This window comes from Dermacentor andersoni, chromosome 7 (genome assembly GCF_023375885.2).
Source record: "Dermacentor andersoni chromosome 7, qqDerAnde1_hic_scaffold, whole genome shotgun sequence".
Lineage (NCBI taxonomy): Eukaryota > Metazoa > Arthropoda > Arachnida > Ixodida > Ixodidae > Dermacentor > Dermacentor andersoni.
In genome coordinates this window covers 65,886,007-65,909,144 of record NC_092820.1, presented here as the reverse complement: position 1 = coordinate 65,909,144, position 23,138 = coordinate 65,886,007, and the positions used below count along the sequence as shown (strand labels likewise).

Sequence of the window (23,138 nt, the reverse complement as noted above, 5' to 3'; positions counted from 1 at the left end):
CAATCTTCTTGTTCTTCTCAGGTAGACGTCCGTGCTCCGGGGGAAACTGTTGAAGACGGTGGCTTGCTCGATGGTCCGGGACTACATTGATGTTCTGTTTGCGGTCCGGGCTTGGATCACGGCTTGTCGGGGACGCCCGGTACATGAACGAAATGCACCTTCACGAGATGTCACGTGGTAGTGACGGTGAAGAAAGCAGCCAAACTGGGAAAAACGAAACTAGGGTTTTATTGGGCGAACCTGTACCCACAAACAGCGTCAAATCTGATCAAACAGCGTCAAAATCTGATCAGCGGGTCAAACGCGTCGGCTTTTATATATCAGTCGTCGAATGTTCCAGAGTAACCGCTGGTAACCGCGTGCCTTCCACAATGTTCTACACCATTCGCGTCGCGCATACATGCAACCAGATTACACAAGGTTCGGCGACAACAGACAGCGGATAGAAGCATCGATAACATTCTAGAAACTTCCGATACATGTAGACGCCTCCTGCGCAGAGCGATAACGTATCTTAGACGTTAAAAGCGCTCACCGATAAAAGATAAACGATTTCACGTGTCAATATTGTGAATATGTCGTCTATGTACCGTAGGTATGTGTAGGGCTTGTCTGCACAGCACGATAGGAAATCGGTTGCTTTTTACTTGGTTTTTGAACCATATTTCTAGACTGTTTTTCTTATTAATGTTCTAACTCTGTCTTTTCGTCCGGTGTCAGGGCTATGTTCTGAAATCTGTGGCTAGAACTTTCCAGTTGTTCTTCCCGGTGTTCTTTCATGATATTCAAATGTAAGAGTAGGAACTATTTAGGGTTGTTTGCCAGTTTACACGATGATGTGGTAGGACTACTCCTACAGGCGGAAGAGCCTTCAGTGTTAATCCTTTAGGATCGTCTTGTTCTCTGTGCAAACTACGTACATTGTCACATAGTAGGTGCAGCTCACACGTTTTTCTGTAAGTTTTCTCGCATGTAGGAATTCTGTGCTTCGTGACAGGCAACAGTTAATAACTTGCGATGGCTGTCATTCATTTGGCTTTTTGCAGGTAGATCTGCATGGCGTGGGTTCTCTTTTCCAGGTTTCTTCCCGCATGGCTCGCTTGATTACAGCTCGGTTTCTGTTTGACTCTGTGCATGCGCAGGCGGGCGTGTGGGTGTCTGTGTGAACATTTTGGTAGTGGATTTTCTGTTGTCTTCTACAGTTGTGTCTGTTCGCACTTCCGGTGACATTGTTTATTGAGTAGTGTGTGTACTGTGGCTTCCGTTGTCACATATTCCTCTGTATGTGTTCCAAATTTTCCGAGGTGAATGTCACATTTGTGTTCGGGGTTGCGCGGTCGGCGGAGTCAGTGGGGGTTGTCTCCGAGGTAAATTCAAGGAGGGTTTTTCTGTGCTAGCTGTATTCCTGTGCGGTTTAGGTGGAAGCGTTCCCATGCTAGGTTTCGTGCGGTGCCTCGTGTATTTCTGCGTGGTGCATTAAGTCAACGTTCTTGTTGAAATATACTCTAAGTTGAGCACTAACAAGTTGAGTTTGTTGGTCTCCTCATTGTGCTTCAGGAGTGTGTTTGGTGGATTGGGGTGTTGTTTCTTTTGTAGGCGGGGAGCAACAGTTACGGTAATGTGTGCGGTTGGGCAAGTGGCTTGAACTATTGGTATTACGTCGCTCATAGACTCGATCGTTTCCGTGGCGCTGTCTGTTTTGAGGTTGCCTCTTTCTACATTGATAATGAAGTGTGGTGTCTACCAATCCAGTGAGAGGATATGTGATGTTCAGGTACTCAGGTACCCGTCCAGGTATTTTACGTACTGCACGTGTGAGCCTGGTGGGTATTCATCAGGTATCTATACTGGCTGTCTCCAAGACTGCTAAATGGGCAAAGGATAACAAGGGGCACTCACCCTCTTACATCATCGTCAACTGGCATGGAAATCCAGAATCAAGAATGGGGCTGACAGATGGAGTAGTGCACTGATGTATATATGTTTTAAACGGGAATAAGGTGCCTCAGAAAAGCTGCCCAAAGTTTTGATAGGAGAACGTACCTTCTTCAAAGGCGACCTCGTCATCGTCGGCATGCTAGTTTTTACGGATTAGAAGAGTGACATCACGGGCGGTTGTTGTATTTCGGTGCTGGCTGTAGAGGGAGAGACTGCAATGAAAATGAGCGCTGTCTCCTGAGGTCTGTAAGGGTGGTTTCTAAGACGGGGAGATACGCGCGGCAGAGTGGGAAGGTGGGGCGAAAAAAGAAAAAAACGAACACCAAGAGGATAAAAATAAGAAAAAGAAGAAAAAAAAGAACGGCATAGGAGGGTGTTGGGGGAGCGAGTGGTCAGGGAGGTGTCGTTGGGGGCATTCCTTTGTGGCTTTAGAAAAGCCGGTGAACCGGTGAGTGTGCGAGAAACAAAAAGGACCCAAAAAGACATCAGTTGAAAGAATGACTTGAGTAGTGTAGCAGCAACACCTCGGGTAATTTTGAAGGAGTTGAGATGGCGACAAGGAGTCTAGTGTGCTATGCATGCGGTAGCTGGAGGGCACGGCTTGGTCTTTCAAGAGACATTCGCCTCAGTATGTCAACGTAGGCGTCGTCACGGTGGTATACAGAAGTAGTGATATCCTGTGTGGCCGAGGCACCGAGAAAAGTAATCTTGCGTCTGGGACTTTGGAATGTGTTCGTGAGGGCGTTTAAAAATATTAAGGGAGACGAAAATGGGGGCGCAGGACTAAGGTCGCAATAACAAATGGGAAGGTGGCATGAGTAAGAGCAGGATGGGGCAGTTGTATATGGTGAAAACAGTCCTACAGTATATATATGCGTAATAACGTAGAACATTATAATAAATGAAGTTGTAGGGGAGAGGCACGGAAAATTTGAAAATGAAGTAACAGATGAGGTTACAGATTAGGGTTAGCTGGTGGCGTTATGTTTTTTTTTCTGCCTTGGTTGATAACATGAGAATTTGAGGTTTAAGTTAAGAATTTTAGCGATGCTACGTTGCCACGTACCAACATAACTCCCGTCGGGGGTAGGCATTTAAACTTCTGTATGATGTATGATTCCTTATTCTTCCTCAAGCGAGCCGAACCGAAATTTGTTTTAATGTACAGAGCCGTGTTTTGTCGAATGCATTGCCAGGTTCATTGAAGTGGCTGGCTAGTGTTTTAGGTAAAGTGCGTCTTGTATCTCCTTAGAATAGGTATTATTCTCTACCTACATAATTAGCGCAGGGTATTATCTTGATGACAAAGGAGGACTGATGACTAAAGATGCAGGTTCTCTACTCGTATAATGTAGCAGTTTTTTTAAGAGGTTGGTTAATGATAGGTGGGACCCCATCTATTGCGTTTCGCTGAGGAATAAATATAAGCGAAATTGGTGCTACCAGCAAAATGTCATTAACATAGATTTTCCAATTAGTAAACCTTCTCAATGGTCTGCAAATTGTCAACCATTCCACATCCCGCTGATACCGAAAGAAACGTTCACACTACCACTTATATGTCAAAGCGGACAATTTGTGACTTTTTCGCTAGCATTATTTTTGTCTTCCACTAATACAAAGGTGCCAATAATTGTACAATAACATTCTAGAACTGGAGAATTTGTGCGTACCCTCAATCCATCGTAAATATCTTTCGCATAATTATGCTCTTTATGAGTGAATGTTTCAGCATAAAAAATTTAGCTTACCTTTATGCTTGCTGACTCGCATTACTGGCCCTGGTCGATGTCTTCGCCCTTCTACCAATTTCGCATAATACCTATAGCTGCGCCTGAAAGATACAATCATATTACGTAACGTGTGGAAAGTGCATTTGTCTACAACTGAACATTTTTTTGTGAGAGCAGCTTGCAACGTTCGGTAAAACAATTGTCCTGAACCTTTCTCGCAGTGACTGTCAACAGTAATGCCATTCGCATTTAGGCAATATTGAACACATATTTTTTCAAGTACAGATTATTTCAAATCTGTAGTGTTCATTTTGAGATTTTACGTACTTCGGGTATATGCGGTATACAGTGCCTCCAAAATTATCACACTTTTCTGTAGAACTCGTCTCCCAGGGTCGCCCATGTGTATGGCTGCGGGACGACAGTATACGGCGACACAGTGAAAATAGAACAACATAGAAATGACGTAGATGGAACGAAAGACACCGTATGACGCCGACAGCACAAATACGAATATATGACGCTTTAGAAAGCACTACGTTGGTAGAACTACAACTGGAGGACGGTAGAGACATCACGAAGCTCTAACGATGCTATAACCATGACAGCCGGACGACGAGGTTATAACGGAGACACAAGAGAGATCGTGTGACCAGGATGCAATTTCGACAATGGGATGAATTAAAGAAAGTTTAGGTAATGTATTTGGTGAAGACGGAATGAAGTCGATGTAATGGCGAATGTATTAAAAACAACTACGGTATGACAACAATGGAATGACGATGCCGGATTGAGTGACGGCAATCTCTAACGATGACAGCGGGAAGAAAAAGGTGCGATGACAACCGGATGGCGACGCTGGACATACGATTATGGTAATAAAACAGATGCAGAACAACGACTTCTGAAGAAGAGGCAAAGAGGATAGCATGGCAAGGGCGGCATAATCTCGTTTGAATGACGGCAACATGATTACAATAGAATGACGAAGAAATAATGATGCATATGGTACGATGAAGGCGGTATGAGGAATTTAGTGGGATGACAGTGGGTGCGACGATGGCGTGAAGACGACAGCTCAACCACAGTCTACTGAGTAAGTTAGAAAGACACGGATGAAACGACCACGATGGAATCTGAATGGTGACTTTGCAACACAGGAGCGAACACATGACGCAAACTTATGACAAACGTGCAATAATGACGATGCCGTGAGAATGGTAGCAGATTGATTTTGCGTGATGGCAAGTTATCACAACGATGGCATGACGAGGACGGGATGACGAGAGTCTGATGGTGAAACCAAAAATATGTTAGTGCAGCGACAACGAAGGCATCACGACGACAGTATAAGTAGTGCATGTTGACAGTATGACGACGATAGCGTGAATTCTATAGATAGATAGATAGATAGATAGATAGATAGATAGATAGATAGATAGATAGATAGATAGATAGATAGATAGATAGATAGATAGATAGATAGATAGATAGATAGATAGATAGATAGATAGATAGATAGATAGATAGATAGATAGATAGATAGAATTGCCAAAGTACGCAACGACTGCTAATCTCCTTAAAATACGAATTGATTTAGGATGGTGGGAAGCCGGAATCGAAGCATTTGATTCTTTACGTTTGGCGGCAAATTTGCATATTTCAGCGCTTAGAGTTACGATTGCGTAAGTACTACTCTTAAATTCATGTTCTGAAGTGAAAAAAAAATATAGTTCTTTCTGGTCCGTAATTTACGAAGGCAGCTCCACCTGAAATTGCACAGTGAAGCCAAACTGAGAAAACAAAGTACCTGAAAAATGTTTGTTTCTGAGAAAAATTAGGGTATTTTTTGTATTTGCATCAAAGACAAGCTATTTAGATAATTTGCGCTTATGATGGCCAAAATTAGTCTTCCACAGCAAGCATAAAGAAAAGACGCGCCCCCATTTCACCCTTTGACTGTGGATTACAGTGAAGCTGGTTCGGAGGTTGGACAAGTACCACGACCGTAACTGATGTTAAATGACGTTACTCAAGCGCCAGTGCCACAAGCGATGGACGTCACTCGCGCATGGACGTGTACGGAAATACAGCATACATCCTGATTCTCCTACGCCATCCGCCTAGCGCAAGTGCCTTATAAAGGTAAATAAATGTGTAAAAGTAAATTGCGTCAGCAAATCCGTTAAATATGACTTGCACACAAGCTGTAAACATTATGTTTCGGGCTCTAATAGGCATATTCAAAACAATTCTGTTACGCGGACAATGAAAGACAAACCCTTTTCGACCTGCCGTTTCCGGTCCAGGCTCATTCATCCTCACTTTTGGTTCACTTGGCCTGGCGCAAGTGAATTGTTGAAAAAACTGAATTTGTCAAAGTAAAATGTGTGTAAAATTCGAAAAGTTCGACCTCCACACAGCCCAGAGACAAGATAACTTCGGAGTGTATTAGGAATATAAGAGAAAGCATAATTCTGTCACGCGGAATCTGAAGCAAAATCGCCTTTCGAGCTGTCGTGGCGGAACTCTTGTTGGATAGCGTTTATCATAAAGTCTACTGGGGTCGCCCACCAGGGTTGCCACGAGCGGAAGCAACACTTCTGCGCCGCCTATGGCTCGGCGTGGCATTCACGAACTCATATTCCTTCCGTATTGGAATGGCCGACAGCCCTGCTTGCGACACCTGCGGCTGCGAAGAGACGATCGCGCACCTCCTCTGTGACTGTCCACGTTACAATGTGCAAAGAAAAGTGCTCGTAACTGTGCTCGAAAAACTGGACAATCGCCCCTTCACAGAAGAGAAAGTTCTAGGACACTGGTCCAGACGGGTTTCGGCACTCAAGGCCTTAAGGGCCTTGCTCAAGTTCTTAAGGACATGTGAATTGTGCGAACGACTTTGACTATTGTTGCGCGTAACATCGCGTTACTGTGTGCATTTTTCTTGTTTTTTTTCTTCTCTCTTCCTTCTCCTTTTATTCCCTTTACCCCTTTCCCCAGCACAGGGTAGCCAGCCGGTATTTACATTGGCTAACCTCCCTGTCTTTCCTTCCCTTTTGTCTCTCTCTCTCTCTCTACTGGGGTCGCAGCATACAGTGCGACAGATGCAACGGGCACAGCGCCCAGACATCCAGACGAAATACATTATGTACACGTGTTCGCCATGAGCACAGGCACGCACGCATAAGTGCAGTATGCACGCTCAGTCTCGTTGACCGTCGACTTGGCGCAATAAAACCTCAGCATCAAAGTAGAAAGGACAGCTCGTATGAAGAATGAAGGTTTTCACTTGAAGGCTTTCACTTGGTATGAAATGAAGGTTTTCACTTGGGATCTAACTTCAAGGAGGCGTGCCTTTTTCTGCATGTTACACACTTCAATTTTGGATAACAGTCTGACGAGATGGCCACTCACGGTGCATAGATAACATTGATTCGCTGAAGCTAATTTGTTCGACTTTACTTCCGGGTTAGTGTTGCCACAAACTGGAGTTGAGTGTATTGAAGATTCTCAAAAGAGACAGTCCTTGTGTCTAACTTTCGAGGAAGACTCCAGGAGAGCTGCTGTTGGTAGGGCGGAGAGCAAGTTTCTTTTCTCCTCAACTAGTCTAGTCCATTTCTTTCGTTTCCAATCATGAACGCCATTTGTTTCTCAGCTTTCGAGTTCCACGCCAAGATGAGTCAAGAGTTCTTGCAACTCCTCATCGGCTGCCGTTGTTGTTCTTCTCCTACGGTGGTCCAGAGCTTGAACTGTCGATAGCAGACGGTGGACTTTGACCTGGCTTCATTCCGGTAATAGCCAATGGCACTGCCTGCTGGGAATGGTTACATAATGTGCGTCATCATAGTTGCGTAACTGGTAAGAGTGATGTTTTGTCCTTTGAGACATCTGATATCATACTACGCATAATCCAATAGCCTTCGAAAATTATAAACCATTCTGAGGAAGGAACTGCTGAGTAGCGCGCAGGGACTGCATAGATGCTCCTGCACAATGCGACGCTTATTGCACGAAGGACTCCTTAGAAATTCGGTGGCGCCGTCGGACCGCTCGCCTGTAGCTTGAAGACCAGAAATTCAAGCCGCTTCTGCACCGCCCAGAAGAGTCTTCAGACGTTAAAATCATTCTTCGCTTAGCTTTTCATTTTCATACTAAGGTGCCTTGAACGCGAAAAACAAATAAAACTTACAATACATTTCCATGCTTCCATGCATTAGATATAGTACTCTTAAATACAGTACTCTTAGATACAGGATCCGAATCCTTTCTGAAAGGAAGTTGAACTTAGAAAGTGGGTGCGGAAGAAAATGTCATTGGTGGAGCTCTACTGAGTACTGCGATGAACTAGCTAGGCGTATTACAGCATATTGCTAACGCATATGAAAGGCAGAGTACATCTGCACATTGGGACCACAACGAATCAATCACATGATAATTGAGCACTCGTTTAGCTTCTTTTGAAACACGTTGAGGAGTCCCCCGAAGCACTGCACTACCAAGAAAAGAAAGCAATCGTGGATCATGGGCCACTTCTATATTTAGTAACAGCATCCAAGTTACGGCTATCTCCGTAACGCTTTAAATACACGCATTCATAATTTTCTGAGTGCATATTCCTATAACTATTTAACACGAGTGAAATTCAGAGAACATCGCTAGATTAAGGCACGCTCTAGCTAACCACCTGACATTATAACACTCTATAAGTTATTTAACAAATTCAACACTTGTTAGAGAGCTGCTAACACTACCAAACGAGGAAAAATTCCCGCAACATACGCCATTTCTATACTCACCAAGTTTGGCCCATCTCGTAATGTCGCATATATACGTACTCATCATGCCGTATTCTTCGTACTTCAGCATATACGCATTTGTACTCGTCTCCCCTGATGATGACTTGAAATGAACGATAACGAGTCCATATTTTCTGACCACCTGTATTTAATGCCTGAAAAGTAACAAACACACGTATGTACTTATCAGCCGTAACAACGGAAATGGTTTAGACAGCGCTCCTTGAAACCGCAGTCTAGAACCGAACCGTTGTAAAACATATCTGAATTTGAATTTTCTTCAGAACTGAATCCAATCCCGTACAGATTACATTAGAACATTACATACCAGAAGAAAAAAGTTAGCCAAAAAATGATGGCTGCGGTATTTGAATGAAGCGGTCCTAGCATTAGTCCGGAACAGATAATCAATCGCGTTATATTGTCACGTGGTGGTGTCGGCCAAGAATACAGTAGCAAAACTGTGAATGGCGAAACACTCTTATTGGTCGAACCTGTGCCCAGAAAAGCAGGCTACTCTCAAAGCGCAACGATAGCGGCGATCACAGTCGGCGATTGTCAAAATATGAAAAGCGGGTCAAGCGCGCCTACTTTTATTCATCAGTAATCGAAGCTTCCAGAGTAATCGCTCGTGCCTGCGTGTCTTCCAGAAAGTTCTACACCATTCGCGTCGTGCATGCATGAAAAATATTACAGAAGGTTCTATGACATACAGACGAAAGAACCATCGATAACATTTGAGAAACTTCCGACACAGGAAGGCACGTGCTTAGCTGTGCGACATTTATAGGCTGTGAAACATGATCATCCGATAAAGATAATCAATTGCACTTGTCTATACCTCACTCTTAAAAAGCATGATCCTGCTGCTGCAAACAAACGAAAGTGATAAACAAAAACACCCACAGTAAAGAAAAATATAACTCAGTTCATCAGCTTGCGCAAAATGGCTTAAGGCGCACAACGTGGACCACTTCAGATCGTGCGCGGCGCCATTGCGATTGCGAAAGGCCGTGTGGCACGACCTCACAGTTCAACGCGACAATGCATCGGATAAACTCATAGGATCCTAAATAGTGTCAAAATTGTTTCTCACTGAGTCGTAATCAGCGTATCGGGTTCCAAACATAAACATGGTCGTCGGCCTAATACTGCACGTAACATCGTCGAAGATTTTAGTGTCCGTTGTCGGTCCTCTGATGGTTCTTGATGCGTAGGCGGATAAGCTCACGGGCATCTTCGCCGGTGTGGAGATAAGCGGGGACTTCATTTTCTTCGTCGATGATGTGCGGCAGCATAGCATATATAGTCGTCGTCATGTTCCTTCCGTTAAACAGCTTGACCGGCTTGATTTGTGTGATATATTGCACTGCCATGTTGTAAGCGAAGGTTACCTACGGCAGGAAGGCATTACACGCCTTGTGTTCGATGCCGACGTCCATTGCTACAATGTCGGCGAGAGTCTTCTTCAGCCGCTTCGCAAGACCATTTGTCAGCGGGTGGTAGTGGGTAGTAGCGGGTGGTAAGCAGTTCTCCTGTGGCATACCTGGCTGTATTGCGGAATGGCTTCGGTGACCTCTGTTGTACACGCCGTTCTTCTGTCGGGGATGAGGATGTCGCAGCAGGAAACAAAGAATTTAGCCACTTCTGCTGCGTTACCTTTCGGCAGAGCTTTCGCTTCAGCGAAGCGGGTGAGGTAGTCTGTCACCATGACAACCCACTTGTGTCGAGATGTCGACATCGGAAAGGGTGCCAACAAATCCATCTCGACCTGCTGAAAAGGTTGGCAATGTGGCTCGATCGGGTGTAGTAATCCCGCTGGCCTCATTGGTGCTGTTTTTCGTCATTGGCAGTCACGACAAGCCTTGACGTGACGGCCAGCAATACTACTCGTGTATTCTTGCAGGTATACGGGAAAACCCGATGTGCCGTCTCTATGATCGTAATGGAGGGCGCTCAGGACTTCGTACCGCAGTGTTGCAGGCATAATGACGAGGTAGTTTGCACGGGATGCGGAAAAGTTCACCAGGACGTCATTTCGCAAGAAGGGCGAAGTCGGTCCATCTTTTAAGTACTCAACAAGGTTTCTTAGCGCAGGGTCCACACGCTTGTGATTGCAAAGTCGCCTGTCGCCTACACGAGACAGCCAGTCGACATCGCAGTGTTTTCGTCCGGACTTGTAATTTACAGCGATGTCATATTCTTGCAGCCTGCGGCTTCACCATGCCAGACGTCCTGAAGTGTCCATTAAGGTCGCTAGCGAACACAAGGCATGACGGTCGCTTCCCACTATGAACAGTCTGCCATACTGATAAGGGCGAAATTGCGCTATAGCTCATATGATGGCAAGGCATTCCTTTTCGGTTGTAGAATAATTGTCTTCCGCTTTCGACAGCGACCGGCTAGCGTAACCTATCACCCGTTCAAGCCAAATTTCCTCAGGACTAGGAAGGAACCGAGGCCTAGGCGACTGGTATCAGTGAGGATGTCGACATCACATTTAGTTCGATGTGTCCGCGGCGCAGCGATGCGTGTAAAGTTCTTGACAAAGCGCCTGTTCTTGGTGCAGATGCCAAGGAATCTACGCTCTGCTTTTTGGTCGAAGCGCTGCTAGATCTTTGAGACCGGGGGTACTCCAGACTTGAAGAATACAGTAGCAAAAGTGTGAATGGCGACACTTTACTGGGCAAACCTATGCCCGCAAAGACAGGCTACTCTCAAAGCACAACGATAGCGGCGAACACAGTAGGCGATCGTCGAAATCTGATCAGCGGATCAAATGCGTCGGCTTTTATACATCAGTCGTCGAGGGTTCCAGAGTAATGGCTTGTGCTCGCGTGTATTCCCGGATGTTCTACACCGTTCACGTCGCGCATACATTAAATCTGATTACACAGTGTTCCGTGAGAAGAGACAGAGGATAGAACCATCGCAAACATTCGAGAAAATTGCGATACACGCAGGCGCGTTTTGCGTTCTGGGATAACACTTGTAAGTTGGTGAAACATTGTCACTCGATAACGATAAACAAGTAGACGTGCCAATATCTTATAGGTCGGCGGATACAGTTCATTTTTTTAGACTGCCACGAGGCTTCTTCTCCGAAATATATACACGGTATATATCGATTTCTCTGATTACTTCAGGGAGACTCCTGCAGTCTGAACTGAGCACTGGTGGAAAATCTCCATGGCAGACTGTCACACTGTCCTAGATATCTCCATGGCATGGCACACTGTCCTAGATATCCAACGCAAGGGCGGGTGGGGTTGAACCGCACCATTTACCGATTTAGTTAGGTGATTTATAACAATATATGGAATGAAAGAAACCATTATTGACGACTTTGATAAGAAAAGTTGTAAAACGTGCACTAGAACACACATTACACACTACAACACACACGGCGCGGTTTACTTCGTCAAGACGCATAGCCTACGATATTTTCTGTTATCTGTAAGCATATCGCTAAGCCAACTTTCACGCGAGAACCGGCACGCCTATACTTGAAGTCGTTCGTCAAGCAGTGTGTTTATCTCTAATAGAACAAGCGGGATACATCTAGAGAATTGATCGAAATTATTGCGTTAAGAACAGAACGCCTTCCTATATAAAAAAAATCAAGGTGTATTTACTACACCTTTATATCAGGCGACACATCTAGCAGCCATGACGACAAGGTGTGGTAACATTGGCGAGACCCATGTCCAGCTTTCCAATGCTTAACGTGACTTCATTTTAAGTTTTCATGTAGCAGGATATGTCATAAAATGAATCCCCCACATTACGTTTGCAGAGTCGAGTTTGCAAGACCACGTGAGCTCGTCCATCTCAGAATGGTGTCTCACCAAGAGGCCACCAACTGCTTGATAACGCTGCCGTTAAGAAACTATCCAGTGTTGAAGGTAACCTTGCAGCTTTATGTTAAGGCCTCTATTAAAGAGTGAAGCCCGCCACTGTTCCCGGAAAATAAGTTCTGACCCTCACGGACTATCTCGACCCACCGGGCCGCCAGCTTTTGGGTTGGATCTGACAGAAATCACAAGCTGGATCATCCGGACACCGATTTCAAGACGGCAGGACCATTTTTTGGCAAATTACCGGATTTGGCGGGAAACGCTCGCCGCTAAGCCTACTGAGGTTTAGCACGACTACGGGCGTTTGCGGGCAGCCAGGCCCGCTCAGCGACAGCGATGCAGCCTGGACACGACTGCCGCTCCACGAAATATCTGAACTTTGAGCCACCGACGAGTAGACTAGCCCATAATTTGCTACAAGCACAAGACATGGACGACGACTACCTCGGCGCCTCCGACTCCGAGAAATCAGCGGACGGGCAGATCGAGGACTCCGCCATGCAGGAGCAGCAAGACACTCACAAAGAAGACGAAGCAAATTGGGAATTGGTTATGATCAAACGCCAAAAGAATCGACAGAGGAAAAGCGGACGGAGCACCGCCAGTGCCGGGAATTCCGCGGCCCCTCCGCTGACAGCTGGCGCGCCAGCTTCCGGCGCTGAAAAAAGACGGGAAAGGAGTGCAGCGGCAGCCTAGGCAGAGGCTGCCCCTGCTCCCCAGCGACGATTTCAAGATTATTTTGCTACCGAAGGCACTCGTAGTCAAGTCGCTCCAGCAATTTCAAGTGGGCCGGGCCGTAGCTGCGGCATGCAGCAACAAGTTCGAGGTAAGAGACCTGATCACGAGGCTCCGCACAGGATCCAACATAATAATCGTGAGCACGCCGAACCAGGAGGCCGCCCAACTCGCGAGGCGCATCACTAGCCTCACGATCCAGGGACACTCATACGACCTGAACGCTTACGTGGCTGCACCGGAAAACACCCGTCGTGGCGTGATACACGGAGTGGACCCCGGAGCGACACCGGAGGGACTGAATAGCCGACTTGTGGATGTGCACACAGGGTGTCACCATCCACAGCGCCCGAAGACTAGGCAAGACCAAGACGGCCGTCATCACCTTTGACGGACCCATCACACCGAAACACGTCATCTACTGCGGAGCCGAGTACAAGTGCTACCCGTACCGGCCCACAAGACAAATCTGCTACGTTTGCTGCCAACAAGTTCACCGCTCCGACGTGTGCCCCACACCGGACGCCAAGGCTTGCAAACAGTGCGGGATGCAGAAATCACCAAACGGTCACAAGTGTACCCCCAGATGCCTGATCTGCGGAGGCAACCACGCTACCGGATCGAGGGAGTGCCAAGACCAACTAAAGAAAGCCAGGGACCTGCGAGGCAACGCCAACGGCGGCCACAACGGCGGCGGACGTGAGAGCAGACGTCACAGCCGGGACGACCGCGGCAAGAAGCCGAGGTGGTTCAGCTCGGAGGGGGAGACTTCGCGGAGCCGTTCACGGAGCCGGTCGCGGTCCTTCCCGCCCCTCCCACCCCTGGCCATTAAGGGGGGGAGCCAGCTGCAGCAGAGCAGCAGAAGAAGAAGACGAAGAAGGAGCCTACCCGAAAGAGTGGCGGCATCAAGGTGAGCTGGGGAGCCGGAAACCCCTGGTTTGCTCCAAACTCGGGTGGGGTAGCTAACAAAAAGAACAACACAAATAGCAACCGCGAACAGCCTAGACAGGAGAACGCGGAGAAAATAGCACTGACACGCGAATTAGAGCTATCACGTGCTAGGCAGAAAGAGCTAGAACGCCAAATAGCAGAGCTAACGAAGGCAGTGCGAGACCTTAGTTCGAACAGCCCTCCGCAGCCATAAACCGTACGAACCCAAGCCCCATGGCAAGCAGGCAATGAGGATTTCCCCACGTTTAAAGCATAGATTCAGCAAATGATGCAGCAGATGATGCAGGAACAGCAGCAACAAATGCAGCAAGTGCAATTACAAGTCACAGAGCCCCGGGGCAGCATCCGCAAGCAGAAGTTTACCGAGAACATTAGAGAGAAGGCCTACCACCGCCCCGCGCTGGCATCCCTCGCCGACACATCCGCAAACACCGAGGCTTAAACAAGGCCAGTACAACTTTAAGCAAGCAAGAAACCTTAGATATACGGCAATGGAACTGCAGAGGCTACCGTAAGAAGCAGGGCCTCCTCCAACAAACATTCACACACAACAAACACCGCCCGACATCATATCGCTTCAAGAGACGGGAACGACACCAACACTTGCAGGATACACGTGTTTCGAGACTCAAGAGAAAGGAAGAACGGCAACCCTAGTCAGCAAGGCACTGATCACCATAAGCCACGACAGGATGGCCGACACCAAGGTAGGGCACGTGATTGTAGAAATTATACCAAAGAAGAAAAGAAAGAGGGGCAGTATATGTATTGTAAATGCATACAGCCCCCCGAAACAGAGGAAGGCAAAATTCTGCGAGCTTTTCCATGGCGCACGCAAACTGGCGAAAGGCAGCACGCTAATCTAGGAGACTTTAACGCCATGGACAAAAGCTGGGGATACCAAACAGCAAACCCAAAAGGCAAAACGCTAGCGGAGGCAGCAGCGAACACCGACTGCAACCTCCTCACAGACCCAGACACTCCAACCAGAATCGGAAACAGCGTTAGTACCGACACCTGCCTCGACCTCACGTTCATACGAGGAGCGGAACAAGCAGTGTGGGAGAACCTGTTAAAGAACCCCGGTAGTGACCACTACATACTTAAGACGCAAGTAACTTCGGACAGGCTAAGGCGTCAGCTGGGATCGGCAAAAATTACGGACTGGAGCGCTTTTCGAGAGGCATGCGATAGGAATCTCGCCGAGAACGGGATCCAATCGATAGAAGAGTGGGGAAAAATGGTAATTGAAAAACAGCGCAAGTACACCAAATAAATCGTGCGAACGACGCAGACGCCCGAGGTAGACGCCAGACTGCTCAAGCTGTGGGAAGCTAGACGCGGGCTTACCAAGAGGTGGAATAAACAAAAATACAACAGGAAGCTAAAGATAAAGATCGCAGAAGTCACAGCGAAAGCAGAGGAGTACCCGGCGCAATTGGCAAGGCAGAATAGGCAGCAATTCAGCGACTCCCTCAACGGAACTTTGAACACAGCGAGGACGTGGCATATCCTCAAGGCTCTCATAGATCCGACGAAGACCAAGGCAGAAAACAACGAAACCATCTGCCAGTTCATCCACCAGTTCGAGGGACCAGACTCGGAACTCTTGCAGAAGGTGCGCGTTAAATGATTCGAAGTCACAAACCCAGCAGCTTAAGCAGAGTGCTAGCAGAGCAGAGCAGAAAACGTTAACCTGGACAGACCCATCACGCGAGAAGACGTCTACGCAGCGATTCGAAACACAACCAGAAACATGGCCGCGGGTGCAGACAAGATCAATAACGCACTCATTCGCAACCTCAGTGAAGAGTTAGTCGCAGAATTAACCGACTTTCTCAACGAACACTGGGAAGCTGAGACCGTCCCCGAGGAGTGGAAGCATGCGGAGGTAGTGATGATTCCTAAACCGGGCAAGAAACTGCAAATTGAGAACCTCAGACCGATCTCGCTCACATCGTGCCTGGGGAAACTGTGCGAACGAGTGGTGACGCTGAGACTACAACAGTACGTGGAGGACAACGAACTGTATCCCCACAACATGTTTGGCTTAAGAGCAAAATTATCGACCCAAGACGTACTGCTTGAAATCAAAGAAGAAGTAGTCTGGAACGTCCCCAGGAGCGGGGAGAATATAATAATGTCATAGGATATCAAGGGGGCTTTTGACAATGTAAGACATGAGGCTATCCTCACGGGCATGAACGACCTGAACTGCGGGAGGAGATTCTACGGCTACGTGAAAGCCTTCCTTTCAAACAGAACGGCAACGATTGGCCTCGGAGAGCTCCGATCAGAGAAGTTCCTTACTCCAAAGAAAGGGACGCCTCAAGGGTCGGTCATCTCCCCCACGCGTTTCAACATAGCCATGATTGGCTTGGCAAAACAGTTAAAAGAAATCGACGGCATGCACCATGTCATGTATGCCGATGACATCACCATCTGGGTTAACACAGGCTCGCTCAGAGAGAAAGAAGTTACAAGAGGCAGCCACCTGCGTAGAGGACTACGTCAGAGCAAGAGGGCTAGCCTGCTTCACTGAGAAGTCCGAGCTCCTGAGAGTTTGGAAAGGAAAGCAAAAACGCACAGTCCCCACCAGCGATGAGTTAAATCTCAACGTCTACCTCGAGGGGAAGCCGATACCGGAAAAGACGCTCGTCAGAATTCTGGGGATGTGTATACAGTGAAACCAATGCTCCACCCACACCCTCGCCCTACTCAAGGCATCCACCCTACAAGTGGCCCGCATGATCACGCGCATCTCACACAGACGCCACGGCATGCGAGAGGAAAACGCACTCAAGCTGGTCAGAAGGCTGGCCGTCAGCCGAGTGGCATACAGCCTCCCATACTACAATCCCATCAACAGGCGGACGCGATTCTACGCAAAGCCTACAAAACCGCACTCCACCTTCCCCACAACACCTCAACACCTCACTGGACTGGGAAGCAGATGGGGCGTCAAAGGCGATCTCGTAGGTGACGGGAGTCACGGCAGGAAGCACTCGGTATGGGCCTGTGTTGCGACACAGCAGTTTTTTTGACAGGCCCACCTGACGCAACGGAGACCATAGAAGTACGAAAGAACCAGGCGGAAAGTGCACGTCTCGGTGTTGCCGGTCGTACAAACGCCGTTGACTCTCTTGGGATTTCAGAAGGCGGTCACGGGCAATTTCCTTTGCGTGGGCTCAGCGGGCGATGGCGTCAAATGCATATTCACCAGTCGGTGCCGCGTGAACAGGGAAGGTTGTGCCGAGGGGCAGGGCAGGTTCTCAGCGGAACAGAAGGGAAACACGGAAAAACCGACTGTGTCGTGGCGCAAGGAATTATAAGCAAATGTGACAAATGGTAGAGCGATGTCCTAGTCAGTGTGCTCTGAAGAGACATATTTCGCGAGCATCTCTGTGAGACTGCAATTGTGACGCTCCGGGAGTACATTTATTTGCGGATGGTATGACGTGGATAGGTTGTGCCTCGGGGCACAGGACTGCAGGATGTCCGCGGTAACTTTTGATAGGAATGTCCGGCCACGGTCTGTGAAAAGTTGTCGCGGAACTTCATGTAATAAAATCACTTCGCGTAGAAGAAGATCGGCGACATCAATGGCGCATCTTGTAGGAAGCGTTCGGGTGATGGCGTAGCGCGTGGCGTAACCCGTTGTCACATCGATCCATCTGGTCCCATAGGTAGAAAGAGGAAAAGGGCCAAGTAAGTCGAAACCAACCCGAGAGAATGGTTCCGGGGTAATGTCGAGTGGTTGAATGTACACAGCAGGGAGCGTCGATTGTGTCTTGCGTCGCTGGCATTCCTCATGCGCAGCTACGTATCTTAGAACGGCGCGAGCAAGCCCTGCCCAATAGAAGCGTCGGCGGATCCGGTCGTAGGTACGTGACACACTCAGGCCACCGGGAGTGGGGAAGTCATGAAGTTCGCGGAGAACAGCCGAGCGAAGGTGTTTAGGGATCACAAGGAGTAACGCAGGGCCATCGGGGTGAATGTTGTCGTGGTAGGGTACAACATCTTGAAGAGAGAATAAGCGAACGGAACTGTCGGCAAGTGACGATTCCAGGCGGTCAATAATGACACGCAAGGACGGATCACGGCACTGCTCGTCTGTGACATGGAACAGTAGAAAAACTGAGAGAACACAGGCGTTGGTGTCAGTATTAGATGTAGATGTCGCGTCTTCGACTGGGTAGCGAGAGGCAATCTGCTTCCTGGTGTTGGCGTCCCGACTTGTAAGTCACTGCGTAAGGATATTCTTGTAGTCGGAGGGTCCAACAACCAGGCCGGCCAGTAGGATCCTTGAGCAATGAAAGCCAACAGAGCGCATCATGGTCTGTGATTAATGAGAAGGGCGTGCCATATAAATATGGGCGGAATTTTGAAACAGCCAGATGGGAGCAAGACATTCACGCTCGGTAATTGGTTGAACTACGATGGAGAAAAAATTCCGGCAGAACCCAATAACGATGAGTGTCGACTGTAATGCGTTAGCATTCAGGCAATGTAAACGCAACAAGTATTGCCGAAGACAGGTTTATTTAGAATGTATAGTGGTCTATTTGAGATGTCCGCGGCTGTGGGTGTATGCGCATGCACATTTTTCTGGCATCGGGCCAAGTTTCTGTCGCCTAAATTTTCCAAAATTGGCATTGAGATTGAAGGCATGGCGATGAATATATGAAGACTACGCAGTCACAGCGATTTAATACGAGGAAACGTGGATGGAAACACGAAGGCGCTATAACAATGGCATGATGGCAATGGGATAAGTACGAATATAAGATGACGACGGATTAGGACAATTCTGTGATGCTGACGGTGCCATGACAGCAGCATGAAGGTCGTCGTACGACGAAGTTATAATTACAACGATGGAAGGACCACAACGGTGTTACGGTGACGGCATGACAACAAATGTATCAGGACGACGACATGAGAACGGCAGATGCCGACGATAACATAAAAACGGTGCGAGGACAAGGAACAACGGCGCGGGTATGACAACGGTTACGTGAACAGGGCTATATGACGACTACTCACGACGATGGCATGACGATAAAGGCGCAACGGCAATTCGATGATCAAGCTCGAGTGACAGCGACAGAATTACGACGACGCTATGACAACAAATGTGTGTTGATTGTGTGACGACAATGACGCAACGGGAATGGCACGACGAAAATCAGACGACGAGAGTGGGGTTACGGTAACGGAGGGCATACGACGTTATCAAGACTGTGGTATGAAAACCTTTGCAAAATCTCGACTTTATCACGACCATGGCGTGACCACGATGGTATGATGAAAGTCCGGTAACGGAGCTTGATTGACGATGATGCAACGACGCCGACATCATACACCACGAGCACATACCTATTGACGCGAGCTATTCGACAACTTGGTTGACTGGGTCGTCGTGAAAGACGTAACAACTATTGCCTCACGAGAGTCGGACAGCGAAGCGGCAAATACGACGATGGAAAGACCACGATGGCATCACCCCGTCAATATGCCAAGAAATTCATGATGACTGATTGGCGACGGTGGCCTAGCGACCAGTGCATGGCAAGGAGCGGATGACGGGGCTGGAATCACGACGATGTCACCATTGGGAGGGTACCACAACCACAAGCAAATACCTAGTACCCAAGCTATTACATAACTTGGTTCATTTACCACTGTGAAAGACGGATGACAACGACGACCACATCAGCAGAGTCAGATGATGAACCTGGAATGCTGGTAGACGGAATGACGGTATAATTAATAGTAGTCTATTTTAAAAAATGGGTTTTGCTTGAACGCCTGAACACTGGCAGCGATAGAAAAATTTAGTGGAGCGCTTGAAAACCCCGGGCGGTGTTCTAAGATAGCCAGGTCCGATTAACGCGGCCGCGTCATACGTGAGTGTGTCGAAGTTTCCGGTACCCCTAAAGCCTTTAAGCAGCCGTGTACGGCCGCATAATGTAATCGCACAGGTCCCACTACGCTGTCCACATAGAACCTCGCAGGCCGCACCTATAAAACTACATCAATTTCATGTTTGTAGATTGATGGGGCTTTGCACATTTATTATTTAGTAGGCCAATAACATTTAGGATAAAGGTCACGTGCTGCAGCTGGTATGTTTAATTACATTATGGCAGTTTTTTGCGGTATATCATTGTAAAATATTCTGAAGAGTAATTCATACAAGAAAATTAGACCTGGTTTGAGCAATTTGTGCGGTTGAATTCACAAGGCATCATACCATGCCCACTCCTCATCAATATAGGAATGCGAAAACTGTCACTAGTTCTTGGGGAGGACCAAGACCATTGGCTCGCCATATATGCAGGCGACATCACGCTATGGGCACACAACGCCTTTCTCCATGAAGGTGATTGAGAAAGTGGAACACTTTTTTTCGAGAGGCAGGAATAAAATGTGGAACGTAAAAATTGTAATATATACGAGTGAAAATCGCATACTCGAGGAGAACTGAACAACCACAATAGGTTTGAGAAACAAGTGCTACGTGTATGTCGCGTCAACCGATAGCCTGTGCGATATATCTTCGAACAATGGTTCACCTGTTGCGCAGAGCCATGACGTGTTCACACCTGCATCAAGCACCACTCGTTTGTAATAGCTTTCATCTAGGCCAAATAGTTCTTCTAGTGAAGGTAATTTTCTCTTTCCTATGCTCGTAGTGTTGATAACAAGCGTGATGACCTTTATGATCTAATTGACACCTGTAGAACTGATGCCGTCTACTTCGGTTATCGTCGGTTATCGTCGAAAGTGCGTGATGCCGAAATATTTGAGTGTAAAAACGTGTTTAAATTTTACCGCTTTGATCGTGGCTCTTGATCAGGAGGTGGCGTTCGGATATCTCTTTCAGATCACATTCTTTCCTAACATGTTCCCACTGAGTCATCTTCAGAAACTGCTTGCGCATACGTGCGCATTAAACACTGCGATATAATTTTTTGCGTTTCCTGTCGGCCACTCACGCGGGGCATAATTTTTCTTCTGATTTGCATGATGCTTTGAATGTTATTATCGTTAGGTTCCTTGACGCATCCATTTTTATTTTCGTAGAGTTTAATTTCTCTAACTTTGATTGGTCCGCTCCATTTCTGTGGTCAAAGAGTCCTGGACTGAAAGGGCCGCCTTCGTGAAGTTACACTGTGATTTCAAATTCATTCAAATAATTACTATTCCAACGAGAACTACTTCGTTGAAGCGCTAACCTACTTGATCTTATTTTAACAACAGTTCCAGTTCTCGTGCATTCTCTTGATTTTCTTTTACCAAGACTCAGCGACTACTGTGTTATTAACTTTTCAATGAAAGCAACTGTTAAACGCCTCACCAGTGAACCAAAATCGATCAGCGATTATAAGCAGGCCGATTTCTACGTTAATAATAGTGAGCTAGAAGCCTTCTTTGAAGGCTGCATGCCCTGCTTTTATGAGTGCACTGTCGAGTAAAAGTGGTCAATCTTAACAAAAAAATTCACTGTCTAACAAGGAGAAAGTCCTCTAGGGGCCATCTGTCGCAAGCGAAGGTTACCTTGGCTTGCTCTTTCCCTAAAGCGCCGCCAACATTGCAAAAAAAAAAAAACACTTTTCTGCAAAATAATGCTCAGGAATGGCCACGGTGACTGGTCCACATATCAACAGATAACCCGCAAATATAAAAATACAATTGTGGACTCCAAGCACACTTTCTTTGGAACTACTCTACCTGCTTTGTTAAAGAGAACCCCAATACGTTCTGTAGTGTTGTTCAGGGTGCATGCTAAAACGTGTAGTCAATACCTGACGACAGTGGCGTTAGTGTTTCTGGTTAGCAACGTTTTACGTATTCGACGAAGTATATACAACAACATTTTGAGATGAGCGTGTTAAGTGCATGCCAGAATTATGTGATGCGGACTTTCCTACAGTGGATCCTGTAGTAATTGATCATGATGGTGTCGTTGGCCTTATTAACAATTTCATTGTTTCGTCATCATGAGGCCTCGACGGCGTAATCGCGAAACTTTTGAAAAGTACGGTAGCTTACTCGTCCATTTCTTTGTGTACGAACTTTTCTCTCAAACATTGAATTCTGGTGTGTTGCCTCGTGATTGGTAGGTGGGCAAAGTGTTGAATTTGTTTATATCAGGTGATACCCATTCTGCGCTATATAATACGCCAATCTAGTTGACCAGTCTCCTTTGTAAGATCTTTTACCACGTCATTTATTCTTACCTGGTTAATTTTCTAGAACATAATTCGTTTTTTCGATCTCGTCAGCATGGTTTGAGGAGCACATTCTCCAGTGAAACGCAATTATATTATTTCTCTAATGAACTCTTAGAAGCTCTACACTTGGGATTTTATGTTGATTGTGCATTCTTAAATTTCTTTAAGCCTTTTGACCTTGTCGGCCATAGACAACTTTATTTCAAGCTCAGTGAACTAAATCTTGACCCTAACATTCTTGCTTGGAAACAAAAAAAAAAAAACTGTTAAACCGACAGCAATTTGTAACTTTTAATGGCTACGATTCTTCTCTGTGTTCTGTCCTTTTCATCAATGAACTAAGGTTCTGTCCTTGGGTTCCTTCTTTGCTTTATTTACATAAACGATTTTCCTTATTGTAATAACTCTTCTATCAGGGTTTTTGTAGATGACTCTTGTATATCGCGTGATTTCCTCTACTACTGACACGTCACCACTACAGACTGACCATAAGACTATTTCTGATTGGTGTAGCACATGGAAAATGAAACTCACAGCGACGGACTGACAACCAATGAAAATTTCTGCTAAATTGTGAAGTAATTTTTCTAAGTGTAACATGAATGGTTTCCCTCTCAAAGAAGTTACTACAAACAGATACGTATGGGTATACATGAATTCCAACCTGTCTTCGCAGCCACACCATAATTATGTCAATGTAAATTATGTCACCAATGTTAACCACATGCTTGGGTACCTGAGCCGCAATTTTTCAATGGCCCTTTCTTCCCTTAAACTCCTTCTTTATAAGACTTTGCTTCTTTCCAAACTAGAGTATGCCTCAGCTGTATGCAATCCATTTACTGAAAGTCTTATCAGTTACCTTGAAGCTGTACAGAATCGAAGTGC

General features: G+C 46.7%; 1 long non-coding RNA gene across 1 annotated transcript in view; it reads right to left on the bottom strand.

The window, feature by feature from the left end:
* Nucleotides 1–23,138, bottom strand: part of LOC129385761 (uncharacterized) — a 60,636-nt gene that overhangs the window by 24,894 nt on the left and 12,604 nt on the right. Inside the window, exons 2-3 of the long non-coding RNA XR_008613315.2 lie at nt 8,468–8,622; nt 3,690–3,772 (exon numbers count right to left, since the gene is read on the bottom strand). This is a non-coding gene — a long non-coding RNA (uncharacterized lncRNA). The remainder of the gene's footprint in view (nt 1–3,689; nt 3,773–8,467; nt 8,623–23,138) is intronic.